Here is a 22,209-nt window from a genome sequence, read left to right as displayed (position 1 = left end):
TTAACACTAAATATTGCACTCAAGAAAGTAGAATGAGACCAAGTAACATTATCATATGTCAAATAAGCCTGCATAGGATAAGAGACGACATGGTAACTAAAAAAATCTTTCATTCTTTCTGGAGGATGAGTCTCTCTACTTGATCTCTATTAAGTTGGAGGTTAGAGCCCTTGACCAAGGTACATAGTTAATACCATTCAAGAGGACAGATGAAAGCTTCCAACCAGGATTTGCATCCGATTCACCCATTGATAAAGGAGAAAGGATCAAAACAAAAAACAGAGAAATATCGCCGATAGCCGGAAATGCAGAGAAAAATGCAAAAACAAAGAGATAACGGTGAAATTTTTTTAATGAAACTTCAGAACATGCCTAAATACACATATTTGCATATTTAGAAATTAAGATTTTGTAAATTAAAAAAAAATGCATTAAATAATAAGTTTTCATTTAATGGCGCCCAAAAAATCATACGTTTCTATAAGAAATTACTCTAATAATAACCAAAATAAATTTATCTAAGTTTCAAGTTGACCACACCATATGAAACAGTGGGAATAATGATTTCTACCATTGAAATCTTCATAGGGCCCAGTGATGTTTATTTGTCATCCAAACTGTTCATAAGATCACAGGGACTTGGATGAATAAAAAAATAGAAATATCAGGTTGATACAAAACTTTTGTGGCCCCCAAGAATTTTTCAACGGTAAACATTCAATTCACACAGTTTCATGTGGTGTGGTCCACCTAAACTTTAGATATGCTTCATTTTTTGGCTTGTACCTTAAAATCATCTAATAAAATGGATGGACAGAGTGGATCAAATACGTAAATTACAATGGACCCACGGAGTTTACTCAACACGCAATCCACTTTCGTTCTGGTGCAGTTTGCATGGATTCTAAAATTTACCGAGGTCAGTGGCTCCAGAAGCAGATTGGCTGGTGTACCTCACACTAGCTATTGACATCAGCAAGTTATGTGGGTTTGATCATGAGTTATATGCTATATCAAAACCGTTCATCCATTTGAAGAGCTCGTCTTAAGGCTTTAGACGAAAAATAAGACAAATATAACTATCAAGTGGACCACACTGCAAAAACCAGTGGGAGATTGAACGTCTACCATTGAAACCCTTTTTAGGGTCACAGAAGTTTTGGATCAATATGAAAATTGTTTTACCTCTTCATTCAAATATTTGTGTTTTTATGAACAAATTGGATGCAAAATAAATGTTATGGTGGGCCCTACAAATTGTTTAACGGTGAAAATCATTATCTCCGCTACTATCTATGGTGTGGCCCATATAATCTTTGGATGTAATTCATTTTTTGGATAATGCTCTAAAATGAACTCTAAAAATAGATGAACGATGTAAATATAATAAATACATCACTGTGGGGCCAATGTAACTTTTGATCTCCTTTGAACCGTTCGTACAACTCAGAGCTCGAGGAGCATCAGTGCTCGTCTTTGCATGACACGTACCTACAGCAGCTACATAGCTGGTGTGAGGTACACCAACCAATCCGCTTCCGATGGACCCCTAACTGTGGGACCCATTATGAAGTATGTACCTTACATCTACACCATCCATCATATATGACAGCTTATTTTAGTGCGTGATCCGAAAAATGAACTAAATTCAAATCTTCAATGGACCACACCACAAGAAACTGTGTGAATTGAACGCATATCATTAAAAACTTCGTGGTGGCCACAAAATTTTTGAATCAAGCTGATATTTATTTTAACCCTTCATCCATGACTTTTTATATTTACAAAAAGTTTTGATGACAAATAAACATCATTGTGGGGCCTAAGAAGGTTTCAACGGTGAAAATCATTATTCTTATTGTTTCTTGTGGTGTGGTCCACTGGAGCTGTGGATATGCTTTAATTTTGGGATTTACCCCTAAAACGAACTAGAAAAATGAATCAACGGTGTGGATAAATCACATACATTCATGGTGGGCCCAGAGAGTTTACTCAGTATGCTGAAGCACACCATGCGCCCGGTCTGCTTCTATAGTTCTGAAGCATAAAAGAAAAAAAATAATAATAAATAAATAAAAGAGGGAATTTTGTCTGCGAAGAGCAGTTTTCGGCGAAGAGGGGGGACTTTCGACTACGGGTTTCAAAATCCTATCTCAATCTTCCAAAATCCCTGATTTTTCGCCGAAATCATGTATTTGTGACATCAATCTTCCGATCGAACAAAGAAAAGGGAAATTTTCATATTTCTTTATGTCTATCGATGTAACGCCCTGAAATTCGGAGGTCGAGCATAACTCAGCTCCCAAGTTTTAAAACATCACTTATGCAACATATGTAATGATGGATGTATGTTGTCTGTAAGAGTACATAAAATATGGAATAGATTACGCCAAACTGCAAACATAATTCAGGGATAAGTGAAGAACGCAAGCGGAAGACTTAAGGAAACATAAGTGTACATGTGCAAGTCCCTGAAATACGTATACATGCCAGGTCATACTTACAAGTGTTACTATCAAAAATATAAATATTAAATGACATTATCTATTCCAAAAGAAAATCCAGAATTCTCACGCATCAGGACATGGCTCACATGAACCCGCCTGAGAACTGCATAAAAGAAAATGCGGCCTCATCATCCTCGAACTCCAGCTTTGCCTCGGGGGTCGCATCAACATCTGCATCTAAGACAGAGTCTGGTTGGTGTTTAAACACCATCCCAGAACGTGGGAGTAAGTGATCAACTCAGTGGAACAATAAAGCAAAGGTTAACATGTTATCAATTCAATCAAGTAGTAATTATAAAGCAGAACAATCAAACATGTCCTAATTACTCTTGTTAGTGCAAGGATGTATGCAGAATGATGCATGCCCTCGCCTGTACACCTTCAGCATCTTCATCTTACGTTACGCATGACAACCGTCCTCAGGTGCTCCACCTCTTCCAGGCACATGCAATGCAGTGCATGAACATGATTTCCAAGTTGTTATTAGTCTTTTTCATACAGCAGGATTGGGAAGCTAAGGTAACTTCCTCATATCAATTTCCACACAAGGATCCATTCTAGGGTCGTCAGTCCTAGGCAATCTCATACGATCATATGGTTTTAGATCGTTGCAAAGGGCTCGTCACTAATCAATGCACGCCTATCATACTTTCGTTACTACTCTAAAGCTCGTCGCCCTAATGCAGTATCAAGGTATGCTCGAGGTCACTACAAAGGGCTCGTCACCAATCAACGTAGGCCAACAGCACGAATATAGTGTCCCATACCATCATAATCGGCTCACGAGTCTGGTGTGCTCACTGGTCACTACGGGGAGGCTCGTCACCCCAGCGTAGGCCGACAACTCGACCACGGTGTCCCATACCACCATGTCCGGCTCATGAGTCTTAGCGGATGAAGGTACCATGGTTAACAGGATTTCATCGGTAAGTTTGGTACCCTAGATACATACAATAGCGTCCATACATGGTGAACATATATCGGACATTCGGGTTACTTGACGAACTCGACTAGCACGAGCGCACGTTGGGTTGAAAGACATAGAGTGCGCAAACACTCTGCGTGGCCAAACCACTGCCGACAACTCTAATACGACTCGGGTTCGTCAAATCACGTCCTTTGTGACGAAAGCAACCTCAGCCACGAACTCAAGGCCGATTACCGATTTCCTGGACTATTCATAGTCCCAAACATATTCCACTACAACAGATATTCATATCAACAATTTAGAATAGTAATGGAACAACAATTCAAACCATGTAGTATGTGAGCATTTGAAGAATATCAACTTAACATGGATTTAAACATAAGTAATACTTGAAGTTAAACAACAAGGAATGTGACTTGCATGTAGGAAAACATACACACCAATAGGAGAGTTGAGAATCGCTCCTCAACGCCTGCAATTAGGATAATAAATTACACTTTAGACCATTCAGACATTTCTACAAACACTTAGACTACATAGTGCAACATACATGACGTATGTTGGAATACACGCATTTGGACAATTCCTTTTGCCAAGGAGTTGACACACATACATTTAGCACAAATACACGACAAATAATCATGGCAAACACATGTTCATATTTTATACGTATACGGTACTTTCTACATATATATAGAATACACAAATCTCAATATAACACATACATATCAGGAACGCAAAATAAATATAGCATTTGGCATGTGAAATTGCATCCATAACAAGAATAAACCATTATCTGACATTGAAAGCCTTGAAAACCATAACCTATACGAATATAGTCTGCACCTTAAACCAGAAATAGCGCACCGAACTGATTCAGACGATATGTCTTCGTCAACGGCGACTAGATAACCTAAGGCAAGAATAGAAATGAGCTGCATCAACACAAACTATTCTAAGCTCTAAAACAGATTAGGGTTAGATTAACTTACCCAAGGAGAAACTTAGAATCGCCGAAATAACGATTCAAAAGTGATGGTTTAAGGATGTAGAGTAACAGGAAAGAATCTTCAATGATTCACCAACTTCTCTCTCACTTTCTCTCCCTTTTCCCCTCTCTTTCTTAGCTAGGATTAGGAAATTCGTATGGAAAAGAGAGTGAGGGTTTTAAGGTCTTTATATAGGCCTAACATTGATGAAAATAACCCCAGGGCCAAGGTATACTTAGGTTATAACCAAATCAGGCCTCTCTCAATCCAACGGAGCACTACCGGTGGTCCTTTTTTCACGTGCGGTCGGACTTAAGTTCACTGACCATGGATCTAGGTCAGGCTGAGTTTTCGTACCGACCGGCTTTACAGATCAGCTGTGGCAGACCACACTCAATTCAACGGTCACCAAAACTCGATCAGGTCCACAAGCACTATGACATGCCTGTGCCATCTTCCCTGATCCGAGGGTGATATTGGGCCAGAATCCAACGGTCAGATTGATTAAAATCGTCGCGCAAGTGACACGACTCAGATTTCATAAAATCATATTTAATTTCTCACCGTTCTCACACTCTTCACTCCGAACTCAATCAAATCGACCCAGGACATCATCTGGACTTGATTTTTAAGGTGATGGTCAAGTCTAACATGGTGACCATAACTGTCTAAGATCATCGCTATCAGACTTTCGACGCGCGGTCCAGGTCCGATCCAAAGCTTCCAAAAATTCCCAAGAGCAACTGGATTTAGCGTTGAATCCCAAATTTCAGAGTAACATAGCGCTAATGATGCTACAGGTTTTGAGTCATGCAGATCAAATTTAAAGTGATTGATGTTAATTTCACAAGCAATCGAGTTTAACGCTAATTAACCCACAAATAACTTCTAAGGAAAACAGAGGTAGTACTCAGGTCTTGGCACAAAAGTTTTCGGGTCATTACAATCTACCCCCTTAACGAAAAATTTGTTCTCGAAATTCGTACCTTCTCATATTCCTCAAGGATCTGAGGGTAGCTCTTTCTGACCTCAGCTTCAGTCTCTCAGGTAGCCTCTTCTTCACTATGATGCGTCCATAGCACTTTCACAAGAGGGATGACCTTGCTACGCAATACCTGCTCCTTCCTATCTAGAATACGCGTCGGTCGCAGTACATATGTGGCATCCTCGCTCAACTGCACCTCCTCCCAACTGATAATATGCGAAGGATCAGGAACGTACTTCTTCAGCATAGAAACATGAAATACGTTATGCACGCCCGCAAGTGGTGTGGGCAAAGCAAGGCGGTATGCTACCGTTCCCACTCGATCCAGAATTTGAAATGGACCAATAAATCTCGGCGTGAGCTTTCCCTTCTTACAGAACCGCAGAACCCCCTTCATAGGGGAAACCTTAAGAAATACATGGTCTCCAACCACAAACTTAAGCGGTCGTCGCCTCGTATCAATGTAACTCTTTTGCCTGCTCTGGGCTGTCAGAAGTCGACGTCGAATAATGTCAACTTTCTCTGAAGTTGGCTGCACCAACTCCGGGCCAATCAAACTACGCTCGCCAACTTCTGCCCAGCAATGCGGTGCTCTGCACGGGCGACCATACAATGTCTCGTAGGGAGCCATGCCGATACTCGCCTGAAAACTGTTATTATACGCGAACTCTACATACTGGAGACAGTCATCCCAACTGTCCTTGAAATCCAAAACATAAGCTCGCAACATGTCTTCCAGAATCTGATTCGCACATTCCGTCTGCCCATCTGTCTGTGGATGAAACGCGGTACTAAACTTCAATTTCACGCCCATCGCTTCCTGGATACGAGTCTAGAAGATAGATGTGAAACGCGTGTCTCTGTCAGACACAATCTCCAAGGGAACTCCATGCAGACGTACAATCTCCTTGATGTACAACCTAGCCAACTCGTCTGCAGAGTTTGTGACTCTGATCGGTGAGAAGTGAGCCGACTTCGTCAATCGGTCGACGATCACCCAAATAAAGTCATGTCCCTTCCTCGTTCTCGACAACCCTGAAATAAAATCTATAGAGATGAAGTCCCACTTCCATTCTGCTATGGGCATGGGCTGAAGCAACTCAGGAGGTCGGCGATGCTCTGCCTTGACCTGTTGGCACGTGAGACAACGAGATACAAACTCAGCAATATGAACCTTCATGTTGTTCCACCAATAAGATCTTCTCATATCTTGATACATCTTCATGCTACCTGGATGCATCGCAAGCTTAGAATTATGGGCTAACTCGAGAACCTCCCGTCTCAAGTCAGGAATGTCTGGGACACATAATTGGCCACGAAATCGTAGGCCCCCATCTGAACTAACACTCCACTCGGAGTTCTCATCTGTACCAACCCGCTTTCTTATTTTCGTCAAAAGCTCATCATCTGCCTGAGCTGCAACGATCCTCTCGTCAATGAGGGGCTGTACACAAATGTGTGCAATATCCTCATACGGCTCTTCCACCGTAAGTTTCTGCTCAAAGTCTCGCACAAACTCTAACATGTCCCATTCTGCTATCATTAGCGGAGCCGCAAACTCTATAGTCTTCTTGCGACTCAATGCGTCTACCACAAGGTTCGCCTTGCCCGGATGGTAAGAAACATCAAACTTAAAGTCTTTCAATGTTTCCTTTCATCGGCGTTGCCTCATATTCAAGTCACGCAGCGTGAAGATGTACTTAAGGCTCTTGTGGTCGCAAAAGAGCTCGAACTCCTCTCCGTAGAGGTAATGTCTCCGGAGCTTTAATGCGAAAATGACAGTTGCCAACTCTAGGTCATGTGTAGGGTAATTCTCTTCGTGTTTCCTCAACTGTCTAGAAACATAAGCAATCACCCTGTCCTTCTGCATAAGAACACAACCCAGACCAATGCGAGAGGCGTCAGTATATATCGTATACTTAACCCCTTGCTCTGGCAATACTAGCACAGGGACGGACGTCAACTTGTCCTTTAGCTCTTGAAAAGCTATCTCTGCCCTCTCATTCCATGCAAACTTCAAATCTTTTCGTATCAACTAAGACAACAGTTTGGCTATCTTTGAGAAGTCTCGTATGAAGCGTCGATAATAGCCTGCTAAACCCAGAAAGCTCCTCACCTTAGTAACTAGACCAGGCTGCTTCTAGTCCTAAACTGCAGCTACCTTAGCAAGATCGACAGCTATCCCTTCCTTGGACACCACATGTCCCAAGAACTTGACTTCCTCTTTCCAGAAATCGCATTTCTTGAACTGGGCAAAAAGCTGATTCTTCCTAAGAGTATCCAAGACCGCTCTTAAGTACTACTCGTGCTCTTCCCGACTCGCAGAATATATCAAGATGTCGTCGATAAAGACAATAACGAATCGGAACAAGAATGGCGAAAATACCCTGTTCATCAGATCCATGAACACGGCCGGTGCGTTCGTAAGACCGAACGACATCACAAGGAACTCATAATGGCCAAAGCTAGTCCTGAAGGCGGTCTTCTGCACGTCCTCATTCTTGACGCGCAACTGGTGATACCCTGACTGTAGATCAACCTTCGAAAAGTACCGTGCCCCCTTCAACTGATCAAACAAATCATCTATCCTGGGCAAAGGATACTTGTTCTTCATAGTTACCAGATTCAACCTGCGATAATCAATACATAATCGCAAGGAACCATCCTTCTTCTTTACAAACAGGACAGGTGCTCCCCAAGGAGACACACTAGGCCGAATAAAGCCCAAATTTAACAAGCCATCTATCTGCTTTCTCAATTCCTCCATTTCACTCGGAGGCATACGATAGGTGGGCAAAGAAATGGGCGCCGCACCAGACATGAGATCGATGGTAAAGTCAATCTCGCGCTGAGGGGGTAATCCAGGAATCGACTCGAACACATCTTCAAACTCCGGAACTACAGGCGTGCTTTCAAACGCCGATCCAGCCATACTCTCCAACAGAGAAGTATAATAACCAAGACAAAAAGGGTAACTGACCTGAACTGGGAAAGTAACTGTCTCGCCCTCAGGTCCATGGATTGTCACCGACCTTGCTTCACAATCAATCTCTGCTCGCATCCTCGTGAGCCAATCCATACCCATAATGACATCGTAATGGTAAAGAGGTGCGACAAAAAGGTCAACAAGAATCGATCCACTCCCTAGATTAATCAAACAATCCAAACAACGCTTATTCATAGCATAGGAGATCCCTGTAGCGGTAGTGAGCGTCACTTCCTTCATAGTGACCGTGCCTAAACTCAGACGCCTAACTGCCGCATACGATATAAGAGAGGTAGTGGACCCTGTATTCACCAACATAGAAATGGGAATACCTTCAATGAGAGCTGCAACCTCGGAGGATCTCGGTACTAAGTCAACCATAGGCACTTCAGCTGAGAGTGCGTGAACTCGAGCCTGCTGCTGGCGATTCGGTGGAGGAACCATGGGCCGCTGAGGTGGCCTGAAGCCAGGTACAGAAGCTCTGAAGGATGGATGAGCTGGCGCTGAACGAAAGGTGGAGGTGATATAACCTGAGGCATCGGACGGCTGATCCTCTGCGGTGGAGTAAACCCACTATCCCGCATACGTGAAAAGCAAGTACGATCCGAAAAGCAAGTACGGCCCAGCACCAGTATGAGACGGGCCCGACTGTGGATCCATCTGACTATCGCTTAGGGGAGAAACCCCGACAAGCGACTCAACCAAAGAGATACGGGTCGAAGTCTTCGAACCCTTAGGAGGCATACCCTACATTCAACAGAGGATGCAACCATAAGATTCTAAATCCACATAATCCACCCACATAGCAATCACAACACAACTTCAATGATAAACAACATGCATTCCATTTAACAAAATTGTCGCAATACAAGAAGTGCAGCATTACATGAGTCGCGACAGAGAAAGCATGTGAACTAAACATCTAAAGCTGCAAACAAACAACTTCCAACTACTATGCCAACAACGACTACACATAAAAGCAAACTACAAAACAAAGCAAAAGATGACTACAACTGCAGCTACTCGTCGGAATCAGGAGATGGAAGCGGGGCACCCTTATCTTGCAAACAACATAGGATAGACTTCAGAGTTCGAGTGACCTTCTTAAACTTATGCTTCACAAGGCCTCGAAGATCCATGATATCCTGGCGTAGAACAGCCTGACCTTCGTCAAGTCGAGCGATACGGGCATTCCTAGTAGCCTGATCCGCGCTCTGCTCTGGTGTCACAGGAGGAGAACTCTCACTCGTATCCTATGCCTCTACCTCTTCCTCGTCTTGCTCTGTTTCTTCTTCAATCTCAGCTCCACCCTCTGCATAACTCTCTTCCTCATCGCTCTCTATCTCATCCTCACTTTCTGAGGCTTGTCGTTGACGAGGCCCAATTTCCATCTGATTTAAGGTCGTCTCATTAATGTAGCGAACAGGTACTGGCTTTTCTGCCCCAAGCCTGAAGCCAAACTTATATGCAAGCTTACAGATAAGTCGGCCAAATGGGAGTGATTCGGTCCTCCTGTTCGAATGAGCGATAAGAATAATCTGGCGCAAGATGTACGTTGGCACACATAGCTTCGTTCCTTGCCCCACCTAATACAGAAAATCTACCATCAGGCGCGTACACTCACTGCGGTTGTTCCACCTTGGATATACATTGAATGTACACATGTGGTGAAGCAAGCGGAAGTCGTCCGTCATGTTGGTAGCTAGAAGGCTTCTATTAGGCTGTCATTCGACCAGACGACCATACAGGAGCAGCGTGCAGTGATCCCTCTCGCGCATACTGCTCAAATTCTTTTCACTGGCATACACCTCACCAAGCGGTACATTCAAGAATCGGGATATCAAAGCGACGTTAACCATGGCCTCCCGACCGCTTCCACAAGGAATCTTAAACTGCAGAGGCTCCAGCGAAGGATCACGAATGTTGGCATAAAAAGCTCAAACAGTGCTTGCATTGGTGCGATATTCACCCTCAAACAAGGGACACCAACCAGCCCCTTCCAAGCGCTCTAACAACAGAAACTGGCCAAATAGCCGTAGATCAACATGAGCCTCAAAAAGGACCCTACGGCCTTCATAGACTCCATGAGATAGCTCCGCCACCAAGGTTCTTCCAATGGGAGCTTGAGGATCAAGGTCCCACTTGGTCTGAAACTCACGGGTGGAGGTCGTGCTCGCGGCGGCACCTCTTTGCCTTCGTGCACGGGTTGGGCGGCTAGGCCTGGCTTCATTCACAGGCGCTCTCTTCTTTCCCATCAAAGAGAGAAAGGTGAAGACGGAAAAGATGGCCGTGACAAACTCAAACAAGGCCATGGAAAATGAGAGAAAGGAAGAAATAGGAAGAATGGTGAAGCTTCCACACACTTGAGATCCCAAAGAAGGATTTGAGAGCTCAAATGAGAAGAAAAGAGAGTGTAAACAGCAATGGAGATGGGTTTTTGAGATGGGTTGGTTGGGTGTGCACGAAAATGGAAGAAGAAGAAGATTGGGGAGAGATTTTGGTGGAGTTTTGAGAGAAACTTGAAGAAAATGAGAGCTTGAGAAGGTATTTTGTGAAGGAAATAGGGTTTAGGAGGGTTTAAAACTGAGCAACCATGGAGGAGTGGGTCACACTAGGCCCCAGAGGCGTCGGCCCGAGCCAGCCCGCCCGGCCTGGCCCGCTGGGAAGCAAGGGCTCGCCGAACCGACGAGGTCATTACCGGTCTCTGGACACTCCGACGATGACTCACCGTTTGGGTGAGGTCCTCCTAACCCCCTAAGTGTAAAATGACGTGGGTCCCCCCCAGGTCCCCCTGGAAATGCCCCAATCGGCTCCTTAGTCCAATTCGACGCCTATCGGGCCACTCGGGTTAAAATCTGATTCAAATACAGATTTACTGACAATTGAAGGGCGGAGATGGAAATATAAACCATCTATCTCGTCAAGGGACGGTCTAGAAGAGATTTTGGGTCGCTGTGTGTGATCAGGAGTGCGCAAAGACTCGATCTTGGCGATCGTTTTCAGTAAACTTTCACCGATAGAAGCAACGGGACACATACACAAATTCTACGATAAACTCGCACCCAAATACACTAAGGTGGCGACAGCGTGCTGTGTGTGACCATAACCCAGGTCCGGTTTAATCCAATTTATGCTCTGATACCAACTTGTAACGCCCTGAAATTCGGGAGCGAGCATAACTCAGCTCCCGAGTTTCAAAACATCACTTATACAACATATTTAATGATGGATGTATGTTGTCTATAAGAGTACATAAAACATGGAATAAATTACGCCAAACTGCAAACATAATTCAGGGATAAGTGAAGAACGCAAGCGGAAGACTTAAGGAAACATAAGTGTACATGTGCAAGTCCCTGAAATACGTATACATGTCAGGTCATACTTACAAGTGTTACTATCAAAAATACAAATATTAAATGACATTATCTATTCTAAAAGAAAACCCAAAATTTCCGCGCATCAAGACATGGCTCACATGAACCCGCCTGAGAACTGCATAAAAGAAAATGCGGCCTCATCATCCTCGAACTCCTGCTCTGCCTCAGGGGTCGCATCAACATCTGCATCTAAGACAGAGTCCGGTTAGTGTTTAAACACCGTCCCAGAACGTGGGAGTGAGTGATCAACTCAGTGGAATAATAAAGCAAAGATTAACATGTTATCAATTCAATCAAGCAGTAATGATAAAGCAGAACAATCAAACATGTCCTAATTACTCTTGTTAGTGCAAGGATGTATGTAGAATGATGCATGCCCTCGCCTGTACACCCTTAGCGTCTTCATCTTACGTTACGCATGACAACCGTCCTCAGGTGCTCCACCTCTTCCAGGCACATGCAATGCGGTGCATGAACATGATTTCCAAGTTGTTATTAGTCCTTTTCATACAGCAGGATTGGAAAGCTAAGGTACTTTCCTCATATCATTTTTCACACAGGGATCCATTCTAGGGTCGTCAGTCCTATGCAATCTCATACGATCATATGGTTTTAGGTCGCTGCAAAGGGCTCGTCACCAATCAATGTACGCCTATCATACCTTCGTTACTACTCTAAGGCTCATCGCCCTAATGCAGTATCAAGGTATGCTCGAGGTCACTACAAAGGGCTCGTCACCAATCAACGTAGGCCGACAGCACGAATTTAGTGTCCCATACCATCATAATCGGCTCACGAGTCTAGTATGCTCACTGGTCACAACGGGGAGGCTTGTCACCCCAGCGTAGGCCGACAGCTCAACCACGGTGTCCTATACCACCATGTCCGGCTCATGAGTCTTAGCGGATCAAGTATCATGGTTAACAGGATTTCATCGGTAAGTTTGGTACCCTAGATTCATACAATAACGTCCATATATGGTGAACATACATCGGCCAATCGGGTTACTTGACGAACTCGACTAGCACGAGCCCACGTTGGGTTGAATGACATAAAGTGCGCAAACACTCCGCGTGGCCAAACCACTGCCGACAACTCTAATACGACTCGGGTTCGTCAAATCACGTCCTTCGTGACGAAAGCAACCTCAGCCATGAACTCAAGGCCAATTACCGATTTTCTGGACTATTCATAGTCCCAAACATATTCTACTACAACAGATATTCATATCAACAATTTAGAATAGTAATGGAACAACAATTCAAACCATGTAGTATGTGAGCATTTGAAGAATATCAACTTAACATGAATTTAAACATAAGTAATACTTAAAGTTAAACAACAAGGAATGTGACTTGCATGTAGGAAAACATGAGAGTTGCTCAACACCCGCAAATAGGATAATAAATTACACTTTAGACCATTCAGACATTTCTACAAACACTTAGACTACATAGTGCAACATACATGACGTATGTTGGAATACACGCATTTGGACAATTCCTTTTGCCAAGGAGTTGACACACATACATCTAGCACAAATACACGACAAATAATCATGGCAAACACATGTTCATATTTTATACGTATATGGTACTTTCTACATATACATAGAATACACAAATCTCAATATAACACATACATATCAGGAACGCAAAATAAACATAGCATTTGGCATATGAAATTCTATCCATAACAAGAATAAACCATTATCTGACATTGAAAGCCTTGAAAATCATAACCTATACGAATATAGTCTGCACCTTAAACCAGAAATAGTGCACCAAACTAATTCAGACTATATGTCTTCGTCAACGGCGACTAGATAACCTAAGGCAAGAATAGAAATGAGCTACATCAACACATAAACTATTCTAAGCTCTAAAACATATTAGGGTTAGATTAACTTACCCAAGAAGGAACTTAGAATCGCCAGAATAACGATTCAAAAGTAATGGTTTAAGGATGTAGAGTAACAGGAAAGAATCTCCAATGATTCACCAACTTCTCTCTCACTTTCTCTCTCTTTTCCCCTCTCTTTCTTAGCTAGGGTTATGGAATTCGTATGGAAAAGAGAGTGAGGGTTTTAAAGTCTTTATATAGGCCTAACATTGATGAAAATAACCCCAGGGCCAAGGTATACTTAGGTTATAACCAAATCAGGCCTCTCTCGATCTAACGGAACACTACCGGTGGTCCTTTTTTCACGTGCGGTCGGACTTAAGCTCACTGACCATGGATCTAGGTCAGGCTGAGTTTTCGTACCGATCGGCTTTACAGATCAGCCGTGGCAAACCACACTCAATTCAACAGTCACCGAAACTCGATCAGGTCCACAAGCACTATGACATGCCTGGGCCATCTTCCCTAATCTGAGGGTGATATTGGGTCAGAATCCAACGGTCAGATTGCTTAAAATCGTCGCGCAAGCGACACGACTCAGATTTCATAAAATCATATTTAATTTCTCACCGTTCTCACACTCTTCAATCCGAACTCAATCAAATCGACCCAAGACATCATCTGGACTTGATTTTTGAGGTGATGGTCAAGTCTAACATGGTGACCATAACTGTCTAAGATCATTGCTATCGGACTTTCGACGTGCGGTCCAGGTCCGATCCAAAGCTTCCAAAAATTTCCAAGAGCAACTGGATTTAGCGTTGAATCCCAGATCTCAGAGTAACATAGCGCTAATGATGCTACAGGTTTTGAGTCATGCAGATCAAATTTAAAGTGATTGATGTTAATTTCACAATCAATCGACTTTAACACTAATTAACCCACAAATAACTTCTAAGGAAAACAGAGGTAGTACTCGGGTCTTGGCACAAAATTTTTCGGGTCATTACAATCGAAGACGAGAGTTGTCAATTGCTGCCCATGAGATTCTTTTCTTTCCCTTTTTGCCTATTTTGTCGTAAAAAATCTAAAATTATTGACGATTTCACCGATAATTCAGAGAGAAACGAAAAATAGGGGTTTCGGTGTCGCTAGTCTAGCGGCATCGATATTATCGGTGATATTATCGACATTTCGTCGACAATGCGAGCACTGCTTCCAACCAGGATTTGCATTCAATTAACCCATTGATAAAGGAGAAATGATCAGAACAAAAGGCAGAGAGACAAAGTATGCAAAATATATATATATATATATATATATATATATATATATATATATATATATATATATATATATATATATATGTGTGTGTGTGCAGAAAATGAAAAAAGGAGACAGCACGTTTCCTTCTTTCTTCATGATGAATTATATCACAATTACACAAGATCTTTCGCTTTGATACCATATTGAAAAGAAGAAAAAATATAGCAAAGAAGAAAATACACACAGATTTACGTGCTTCGGCCCCCAGTATAGCAATCATACGTGCACGAGAGAAGAGGATGGAAGATATTGTTATTCATTGTCACAATAGATATTGCAGCACGATATATAATTACAATGGACATATGATGCTAATAATGGAGCAACCTATTTTATCAAAACTATAACGGCCAAGAATCAAATCAATCCATAAATAGAAAAAAAATCCACCATAAATCTCTCTTCTCCACTAACAAATCCGCACCGAAAAAACAATTTATGATGTGTTTGGATCTCAATCCAGTCCAGGTCTAATTCAGATCTAGATACCTATCTAAAAGAACTATTCAAGTGCTCCTGGTTGCATTGGGATACTTGGTCGGAGTCATGATTGTTGATTTACCTCAGTGATGGAAAATATCACACTATTCTGATAAATATGAATCATTTGATCAATAGTTTTTAATATGGATGGTCAAGATAATATACATAAAATAGGTCCGATCAATAATCTGATCCACATAATTATTGGAACTATCATGGATGCTTATTATTCTAAAGAATCTCGTTTGTTAGGCAATTGCAACCATCCAATCCATACTTAGAAAATGGAGGGTTGTACAAGATAGGGCCACATCAGATATGGATTCTATTATTCCATCGGTGAGATTTTTGTGCGATAGCCTGTGATATGTGTTCTGGTCTTGAATGGACAGTTCGGTGGAGAACTATTGAATGGACCGTCCGTCTGTCCCAGCAAAGGAAGCGGATTGGCTGGTGTACCACGCATCAGCTATATAGCTGATGTGTTGACGTCAGCAAGTTCTGTGGGTCCCTTCATGAGATATGCGTTATATCCAAACCGTTTATCCATTTGGCGAGCTTGTCATAAAGCTTAAAAAGAAAAATAAGTTGGAGATAAAGATCAAGTGGATCACACTGTAAAACGTAGCGGGGGATTGAACGTTTACCATTGAAACACTTTTGGGGTAAGAGAAGTTTTGGATTAATATCATATTTGTTTTACCTCTTCATCCAGGTTTTTGTGACCTTATGAAAAGATTAAATGGAAAATAAACTATTACGGTGGGCCTTATGAATGTTTTAACAGTGAAAATCACTATTCTTGCTGCTATTTGTGGTGTGGTCCACTTGATGTTTGTATGTCTTATTTTTCGTTTCAAGCCTTACAAAGAGCTCACCAAATGGATGGACGGTTTGGATATAACACATACCTCATGGCTCATGGTGGAACCCACAGAGCTTGGTGACGTACGCACATGAGCCAATTCGGTGATGTGTGGTACACCAGCCAATCCGCTTCCCCCAGTAAACCAGTTAGGGGGTATCGGAAGCAATTGGCTACTGAAGTGATGCCACCAAGTTACGTGGCCCCACCATAATGTATGTGTTGTATCCACACATACATTCATTTGGCCATATCATCTTATATTCTCATGGCATGAGCCAAAAGTTAAAGCAGTATAAAGCTCAAATGGACTCATTACATAGAAAACAGTGGAATAGTGATGACTAACGTTGAAACCTTCCTAAGGCCCATCATAATATTTGAGATCCAATTTATTCATAAGCTCACACAGACGCATAAGAAGGGAAAACACAAATATTAGCTTGATCAAAAACCTCTATGAACTTTGAAAAGTTTTTAATAATAGGCATTCAATCTCCACTATTTTCTGTGGTGAGGTCCACTTGAGCTTTGGATCCAATTCATTATTTAGCTCATGCACTAAAACGATCTCTCCAAATGAATGGATGGTGTGCATATATCATGGTGAGTCCACGGAACCTGGTGATGTATTTTAGCAAGATAGCTACTAAAGACATGATGGCTAATCCTATCATGTTAGAATATGACCTGGCACTATTTCATATGCTTGTCAAAGAGCACCCGCCAACTTTCAAAAAGGTTATGAGGTCGATAGGGGGCCATTTCATATGCTTTCCAAAGAGGACCCGACAACTTTCAAAAAGGCTCGAGCCTGCTAAAATTAGGATTTTGAGGCGTGCAGGACAACCTGGCCCAAAATATCTCAAAATCTGGGCTAAGACCAACCCTAAGCCCAGCCTGTTGGCAGCTCTAGAGGTTGAGTACATACCCGTCCATTTTGGACTAATGAAATGGTGTCATGGATTGATGAAACTTGGTATTATTGCCTTGATTGGATCCACTAGAGATTTGTTAGATTATCATCAATTATAAGTGCTTCTAGTCGTATTAGGCCATCATGTCTTTAGTAGCTATCTTGCTAAAGAGCACCCGCCAACTTTCAAAAAGGTTATGAGGTCAATAGGGGGCCATTTCATATGCTTTCCAAAGAGCACCCGACAACTTTCAAAAAGGCTCGAACCTGCTAAAATTAGGATTTTGAGGTGTGCAGGACAACCTGGCCCAAAATATCTCAAAATGTGGGCTAAGACCAACCCTAAGCCCAGCCTCAAAAATCCTAATTTTAGCAGGCTCGAGCCTTTTTGAAAGTTGTCGGGTGCTCTTTGGAAAGCATATGAAATGGCCCGACAACTTTCAAAAAGGCTCGAGCCTGCTAAAATTAGGATTTTGAGGCGTGCAGGACAACCCGTCCATACCCGTCCATTTTGGACTAATGAAATGGTGTCATGGATTGATGAAACTTGGTATTCTTGCCTTGATTGGATCCACTAGAGATTTGTTAGATTATCATCAATTATAAGTGCTTCTAGTCGTATTGGGCCATCATGTCTTTAGTAGCTATCTTGCTAAAATACATCACCAAGTTCCGTGGACTCACCATGATATATGCACACCATCCATTCACGTGAAATAGCCCATTATAAACCAATGGATTGATTTATAATGTCCATTTGGCCATACTTAGATTTTGATTTTGTGGGCTACTATGCAAATATTACACTAATCTAACCATCATAACTATCTGATGATAAGCCTTCAACATGAACAATCAAGATCATCTATACAAAAACATGTCCAATCAACTGTTTGATCCCTCTGTTTGTTTTATTTGTTGGCCCCATCATGGATTGCTCATGATTCTAACCATCTCATCCACATATCAAAAAAAAAAACAGGGCTACAAAAAGGACCAACCAAGGATGGATTTGTTCATCTGATCTGTGTCATTTTTACAGTAACTTAACACAGTTCAAATCTATCAATTGGACTGTTGAACAATGTAACTTACAGTGCTCTTAAGAGCTCTGCAGCATCGAAAAAAAAAAAATAGCATGTACCAGGTCAGATAGCCAACCCAACCTAATCTTATTACTAGATTGGAATTAAGGACCTAAATCTTGCCTGGTCATTAATTAGGTTATGAGTCTAATTTGGGTTCAACAAATGATAAAGAGTGGGTGTTAAAAGGAGAGTGGATTAGGTGTTGCCCTTACCATGGGGCCCACCTCGTATATCCACATTGTCCATCCATTCGGTCAACTGATTTTAGGGCATGATCTCAAAAAAAACCAATTATGATTCAAGTCCTTGGATTCTTGGGAGTTTCAACACGAGGTCTTGGGTTAGAGTGCCCATAGGCGTGAAATCCCACTACGGCAAAAACTTAGATGAAGGGAAAGAGAAAAAGCATATAAGCTTGATCTAATACTTTTGTGGTGCATTAATGGTCAATTACCATTGTTTCCTATGATATGGTTTACCAGTGAATTTGATCTACCTCATTTTTGACCTCATGCCCTTAAAATAGTCTGGCAAAATGGATGGACAATATGGATATATTGTTCGTATATTAAGGTGGGCCCGTGATAAGGGCCACACTGTCTCGGGCGAGGCAAGCCGCACCTAACCACTCCCTGTAAAAAGGGTTTTGGGATTGTTTTGTAGGGCCATACAGTGTAGGGTCTAAAAGCCTGCTCAAAGTTCAGTCACATCAATCAATATGATTATGGGATAATGAGCTATTTCACGTGATTTGGATCCTCTTATTAAAATCGTGTTCATGTCACTAGCAAAAGTCGAGTGAAATGGGGATCTATACCAGCTACAGGCATAGGGGAGGAAAAAAAAAAAAAAGAATGCATGTTACCTGCACCAAAATAATCAAGAGTGGGTAAATGGGTAAATCTGGGGCCATCGGCTAATAAGTATATGAAACTATGGTAATATCATGAACACCCTCACATTTGTTTGATATCCTTTCTTGTCGTGATTTTGAATATTAAAGATCAAAGTCTAAGTTCTGCTTGGGCCTACCTTGATGTATGTGTTGTATATCTATACTCCATCCATTTTTCCGGCTCATGGCCCTAAAAAAGGTAGACAACACCATAAGAAATAGTAGTGATTAGATGCTTACAATTAGAAACTTCTTTGAGCTTGCCTTAATATTTAATTGTTATCCCACATGTTTGATAAATTTAAAACAACCTAGATAAACAAAAATCTCAACTTATTAAAAAATTTATAACCCAAAAAATGTTTTTAATGATCAATTACCACAATTTCTGTGGTGTGGTCCTCTTGAGATTGATCTGCTTTAGTTTTCTGCTTACATTCTAAATGAGCCAGAAAAACAAAAGAACAATATAAATATACACCACATACATCAAAGTAGCGCCATGGATATTACTTGACTAAACTCAGACTAGTCCGACCTAACTAATCCACATGGATTGCCTGTCCCCCGACCCCACTAAGAATCCTAATCCTCTACTTAACGTGAGCAATAAAATCTTATCTATTGCAATTTAATTGGGCCACATCAGAATTTTGCTGCTTTTTGCAACAAATAGGTTCCGATTCTCCCACAAGATCCTGGGATCAAATCAAAGTGGGGTTACTGTGATGTTTGTTAGAAATTCAAAATTCGCCAAAAAAAAACGGAGGCATATGCAAAAACTCTAAGTGGGCTAGATGACGGGAGAATGTGGGGAGAGAAATTATTGCCGTTGAAAACTTTCCGAGATCTGGGTTGGATTGAAAACACAATAACGATGCAAAACTTCCGTGGCTGGCAAACGTTTCAAAGGTGGCCATTCAATCTCCACCGTATCCCGCTGTGTGGTCCACTTGAGTTTCGACATTGCTTCATTTTTAGACTCATGTCCTGACATGAAATGGCAAAATGGATGGCTGGGCTGGATTTTTCATAAAAATCAAGTGGGACCTAGCTTCCAACTGGCATTCGCATCCCGGTGGTAAATTGAGGTTTTTAGGTATAATGTTATGGGTGGGCCACCCAAGAATAAACATCGCATGATGCACCTGATGGGAGCTTTTCTTAAGTTAGATTGCCTAAATAGGTACCTACACCAGCGTTTTCCTCGGAGTAACTATAGTATGGACGGTTCACATCACCGGCTTATCTCAGCGTGCTCATGTGGCTGGCAACATAACGCTCCATCGGACGCAGCTTCAGTGGATCCCTTGACTATGGAGGTCACTGTGATGCATGTGCCTTACGTCTATGCTGTCCATCCATTTTAATAGTCCATTTTAGGGTATGAACCCAAAAATTAAGTAAATCCACATCTCGGGTGGAATGCTTATTTGCCACCTACCCTCCTGATAAGATAACAAAGACCTTGATGGAGGGACCATGCAAATTTCAACTTGATCTGAAACTTTTGTGGCCTATGAGAAGTTTTTAACGGCCATTAACCAATGTTTCATCTAACGTGGTCCATATGAGATTTTGATCTATTTCACTTTTGAGTTCAAGATATAAAATGAGCTCTCAAAATAGATCCACAGCGTGATTTAAGTCACATACATTAATGCATAACATGGCACAAATACATTCCGAGCATGGTTGGATTGAAAAAAGGTGAACCATAGATTTACCATCACTTTTGATTTGGATATCATCATGGGGTGCATAATCTATCGATCTTTATTGAAACTAGCCATCCCAGATGAACCGATCCACATCTGTCCACTTCATCAAAAAAATGTGCACTTTCAACTTAAAAATAAAATTTTAGAAAAAAAATTTACTATTTTCAATAATTCTAAGTTTTTTAATACTTTCTTATTTTTTAGAGTTTTAAATTTTATTTTATTTTTATAAACAACTTTAATCATAATATAACTCTTCTAACAAAAAAATTTGGAATTTTTATTTTAAAAAATTAGGCTTTAGAAGGGTTTTATTAGAATTCAAAATTGTATTATACTTACAATTTTGCTATGTTTAATAATTATGAATTTTGGGTTTATATATATAATGTAACATGGATGTACATATCAAATAATTATCAATCAATTTACGAATTTTATATATATATATATATATATATAATGTAACATGGATGTACATATCAAATAATTATCAATCAATTTACGAATTTTATAGAATTTATTTATATTTTTCCTCGTGGATTCAATAAGTCTCTCTAAGGAGTTAAAGAAGCTCCAGTGATTCAGAATAGTTATCATTAAGGAAGATGGTGATTGAACTCATCACGCTCATCCCTGTATCAATTAGTATCAAAACGAGAACTCCTCTTGGGCTAACGACAAATAGTGAATGTATGGAGCAAAATTCTATTGATGGTGATTCAGGAATGTGTTATGTTTTAAAAAGAATGGAAGCTTTCTACTGGGAGAGTCAACTGATCATGTAAGGGCTGCAAGCAACCATCAACTGTATTGCGGATGCACTAACTTCGCCCCGAGTCCAAGTGTCACGCCCCAGACTCGAAAACCGGGCTCACAAAATTTCCGATCGCCGAATCCGGTGCTAACAGCCTCCGTAGTACCTCATTCTCGGCTCCTAGCGTCCATACGCCAGATTCCAATCTTGGGATGCAACAAGGAGAATTTTTTTTTTATATTTAACTCGTAATAAGCATAACCACAAGCATACCCAAATCACAAAGGCAACATCATCATCACATATCCACTAATATAAACATTTGAATACAATGCTGAAAGGGAAATACATAAATCGAAAATCAAGCTCCAGAAGACCGCCGCACGCTCCAAGCTCAACACTGCTGCAACCTATCATCATCTGCACACATCTATCGTGCATAAGCTTATAGAAAGCTTAGAAGGTGGTGTAAGTGTGTGCACAAGGTAAGTGTCAAGTATTCAATACAATGTCATGGTCATACAATACCGAAAATACTGGT

This window comes from Magnolia sinica, chromosome 9, assembly GCF_029962835.1.
Source record: "Magnolia sinica isolate HGM2019 chromosome 9, MsV1, whole genome shotgun sequence".
In the NCBI taxonomy this organism is placed as follows: domain Eukaryota; kingdom Viridiplantae; phylum Streptophyta; class Magnoliopsida; order Magnoliales; family Magnoliaceae; genus Magnolia; species Magnolia sinica.
Note: the sequence above shows the minus strand (reverse complement) of the source record.